Here is a 4,728-nt window from a genome sequence, read left to right as displayed (position 1 = left end):
GTGCAGCATAAGCTATTGTTAGAGAATAATTTAGCAGTTCTTGTGTAGGCCTTGTGCTTACCTGCTTAAGTTGATGCGGCAGGCATGGGTTTTCAGCCACTAAAATGATGATGCCTAGATTTTCCATGAAGCCTTTGGCTTTGCAGAGAGTCTCATCACTGTGGCTCATCTAATTAGGCTGCTGGAGTTCAGTCAGGTGACTCTTTTCATTCACTCTTTTGTGGGTTGGAGTCAGTTCACATTATGTGCAGTTTTCATGCGTTTTCTTATGCAAATAATTTTTTATGCTTTGCTCCTGAGATTTTCCAAAATTATGATAAAAATTATATTATTTTAATAGATAGGGTCTAAGAATATAGCAGGTTTATCTGGCACATTTGTAGACTGTCTAGTCTAAGTTTGCACTGTCTAAAAATGAGTTTTAGTAAACCTGGGTTACTTGGTTTAAGTGTATATAGGGACATTGTATGGCGGCTTAAAGGGGTATTCCGGCCTTATACATCTTATACCGTATCTAAAGGATGGGGGATAAGATGTATGATTGCCGAGGTCCCGCCGCTGGGACCCCCACGATCTCTGGGCAGCCCCCAGCATTCTGTGAAAGGCGCTGCCTCTGAGACGTGATGTCATGGTCACGCCCCCTTGTGACATCACACCACACCCTCTCCATTTATGTCTAGACATGGATAGAGGGGGCGTGGCTGTGACGTTACGTCGGGGCGTGGATGTGACGTTGCATCTCAGAGGCAGTACCCCGCACAGAATACTGGGGGCTGCACCGAGATCGTGGGGGTCCCAGCGGCGGGACCCCTGTGATTACAAGTAGAAGGCCAGAATACCCCTTTAAGCCATCAATACTGGGGTCTGGGAAAACCCCTTTTAAGAGAGTATTATGTGGATAACGCAAATTATCTGTACAATAAATTTGTGCTAAAATTTCAATACTGTGTAAATACGGTTGGGGACAGGATATTAACTTGCTGCCGAGGGGCTCATTTTCTATCAAACTGGCTCTTAATTTGTAATGCTTCATTTACCCTGCGGAGGCGCTGCAGGGAGACTGAACACTTGCTGCTGGTTTGCCAGCTGATTAGAGGGAATCCTTTTGATAGGGGGCTCCTATAATGCCTGAAGCCCCAGGAAGACACAGTCACTGTCACGATGCCGGCAGGCAGGTAGTGGACCCTCTGTGCCAGAGAGGGATTGGCGTGGACCGTGCTAGTGGACCGGTTCTAAGCCACTACTGGTTTTCACCAGAGCCCGCCGCAAAGCGGGATGGTCTTGCTGCGGCGGTAGTGACCAGGTCGTATCCACTAGCAACGGCTCACCTCTCTGGCTGCTGAAGATAGGCGCGGTACAAGGGAGTAGGCAGAAGCAAGGTCGGACGTAGCAGAAGGTCGGGGCAGGCAGCAAGGATCGTAGTCAGGGGCAACGGCAGAAGGTCTGGAAACACTGGCAAGGAACACACAAGGAACGCTTTCACTGGCACTAAGGCAACAAGATCCGGCAAGGGAGTGCAAGGGAAGTGAGGTAATATAGGGAAGTGCACAGGTGAAAACCCTAATTGGAACCACTGCGCCAATCAGCGGCGCAGTGGCCCTTTAAATCGCAGAGACCCGGCGCGCGCGCGCCCTAGGGAGCGGGGCCGCGCGCGCCGGGACAGAACAGACGGGGAGCGAGTCAGGTAGGGGAGCCGGGGTGCGCATCGCGAGCGGGCGCTACCCGCATCGCGAATCGCATCCCGGCTGGCAGCAGGATCGCAGCGCCCCGGGTCAGAGGACGTGACCGGAGCGCTGCAGCGGAGGGAGTGAAGCGAGCGCTCCGGGGAGGAGCGGGGACCCGGAGCGCTCGGCGTAACAGTACCCCCCCCCTTGGGTCTCCCCCTCTTCTTGGAGCCTGAGAACCTGAGGAGCAGACTTTTGTCAAGGATGTTGTCCTCAGGTTCCCAGGATCTCTCTTCAGGACCACAACCCTCCCAGTCAACTAAAAAAAAATTTTTCCCTCTGACCTTTTTGGCAGCCAAAATTTCCTTGACCGAGAAGACGTCCGAGGAGCCGGAAACAGGAGTGGGAGGAACAGATTTGGGAGAAAAACGGTTGAGGATGAGTGGTTTGAGAAGAGAGACGTGAAAGGCATTAGGGATACGAAGAGAAGGAGGAAGAAGAAGTTTATAAGAGACAGGATTAATTTGACACAAAATTTTGAAAGGACCAAGATAGCGTGGTCCCAACTTGTAGCTAGGGACACGGAAGCGGACATATTTAGCGGAGAGCCATACCTTGTCTCCAGGGGAAAAAACGGGGGGAGCTCTTCTTTTCTTATCCGCGAACCTCTTCATGCGTGAAGAAGCCTGTAAAAGAGAATTTTGGGTCTCTCTCCATATAATGGAAAGGTCACGAGAAATTTCATCCACAGCGGGCAGACCAGAGGGCAAGGGGGTAGGGAGGGGGGGAAGAGGGTGACGGCCGTACACCACGAAAAATGGGGATTTGGAGGAAGATTCAGAGACCCTGAAGTTATACGAAAATTCGGCCCATGGAAGGAGATCTGCCCAGTCATCCTGGCGGGAGGAAACAAAATGTCGCAAATAATCACCCAGGATCTGGTTAATTCTTTCTACTTGTCCATTGGACTGGGGATGATATGCAGAGGAAAAATTTAATTTAATCTTGAGTTGTTTACAGAGAGCCCTCCAGAATTTAGACACGAATTGGACCCCTCTATCCGAGACAATCTGCGTAGGCAACCCGTGAAGACGAAAAATGTGTACAAAAAATTGTTTAGCCAACTGAGGCGCAGAAGGAAGACCAGGAAGAGGGATGAAATGTGCCATTTTGGAGAATCGATCAACGACCACCCAAATAACGGTGTTGCCACGGGAAGGGGGTAAATCAGTAATAAAATCCATACCAATCAGAGACCAAGGCTGTTCGGGGACAGGCAGAGGATGAAGAAAACCAGCGGGCTTCTGGCGAGGAGTCTTATCCCGGGCACAGATAGTGCAGGCTCGCACAAAGTCCCCAACATCCGTCTCCAGAGTCGGCCACCAATAGAAGCGGGAGATGAGTTGCACAGATTTCTTGATGCCCGCATGACCTGCGAGATGGGAGGAGTGACCCCATTTGAGGATTCCGAGGCGTTGGCGTGGAGAAACAAAGGTCTTTCCTGGAGGAGTCTGCCTGATGGAGGCAGGAGAAGTGGAGATCAGGCAGTCAGGTGGAATGATGTGTTGCGGAGGGAGATCAACTTCTGAGGCATCCGAGGAACGAGAGAGAGCATCGGCCCTAATGTTCTTATCGGCAGGACGAAAGTGAATCTCAAAATTAAATCGGGCAAAGAACAGAGACCACCGGGCCTGGCGAGGATTCAGCCGTTGGGCCGACTGGAGGTAGGAGAGGTTCTTGTGGTCGGTGTAGATAATAACAGGAAATCTTGATCCCTCCAGCAGATGCCTCCATTCCTCAAGTGCTAATTTAATGGCTAGAAGCTCTCGATCCCCGATGGAGTAGTTCCTCTCCGCTGGAGAGAAGGTCCTAGAGAAAAAACCACAAGTGACAGCATGCCCGGAAGGATTTTTTTGTAGAAGAACAGCTCCAGCTCCTACTGAGGAGGCATCAACCTCCAATAGGAAGGGTTTGGAAGGGTCAGGTCTGGAGAGCACGGGAGCCGAAGAAAAGGCAGACTTGAGTCGTTTAAAGGAGTCTTCTGCTTGAGGAGGCCAGGACTTGGGATCAGCATTTTTCTTGGTTAAAGCCACGATAGGAGCCACAATGGTAGAAAAATGTGGAATAAATTGCCTGTAATAATTGGCGAACCCCAAAAAGCGTTGGATAGCACGGAGTCCGGAGGGGCGTGGCCAATTTAAGACGGCAGAGAGTTTGTCTGGATCCATCTGTAGTCCCTGGCCAGAGACCAAATATCCTAGAAAAGGAAGAGATTGGCATTCAAACAGACATTTCTCAATTTTGGCATAGAGTTGGTTGTCACGAAGTCTCTGAAGAACCATACGGACATGCTGGCGGTGTTCTTCTAGATTGGCAGAAAAAATTAGGATATCGTCCAGATATACCACAACACAGGAGTATAACAGATCACGAAAAATTTCATTGACAAAGTCTTGGAAGACGGCAGGGGCATTACACAGTCCAAAGGGCATGACCAAATACTCAAAGTGTCCATCTCTGGTGTTAAATGCCGTTTTCCACTCGTCCCCCTCTCTGATGCGGATGAGGTTATAGGCGCCTCTTAAGTCCAATTTAGTGAAGATGTGGGCACCTTGGAGGCGATCAAAGAGTTCAGAGATGAGGGGTAAGGGGTAGCGGTTCTTAACCGTGATTTTATTAAGACCGCGGTAGTCAATGCAAGGACGTAGGGAGCCATCTTTTTTGGACACAAAGAAAAATCCGGCTCCGGCAGGAGAGGAGGATTTACGGATAAAGCCCTTTTTTAGATTCTCCTGGACGTATTCGGACATGGCAAGAGTCTCTGGGGCAGAGAGAGGATAAATTCTGCCCCGGGGTGGAGTAGTACCCGGGAGGAGGTCGATAGGGCAATCATAAGGCCTGTGAGGAGGTAGAGTCTCAGCTTGTTTTTTGCAGAAAACATCCGCGAAGTCCATATAGGCCTTAGGGAGACCGGTTACTGGAGGAACCACAGAGTTACGGCAAGGGTTACTGGGAACCGGTTTTAGACAGTTCTTGGAACAAGAGGACCCCCAACTCTTGATCT

This window comes from Hyla sarda, chromosome 1, assembly GCF_029499605.1.
Source record: "Hyla sarda isolate aHylSar1 chromosome 1, aHylSar1.hap1, whole genome shotgun sequence".
Lineage (NCBI taxonomy): Eukaryota > Metazoa > Chordata > Amphibia > Anura > Hylidae > Hyla > Hyla sarda.
Note: the sequence above shows the minus strand (reverse complement) of the source record.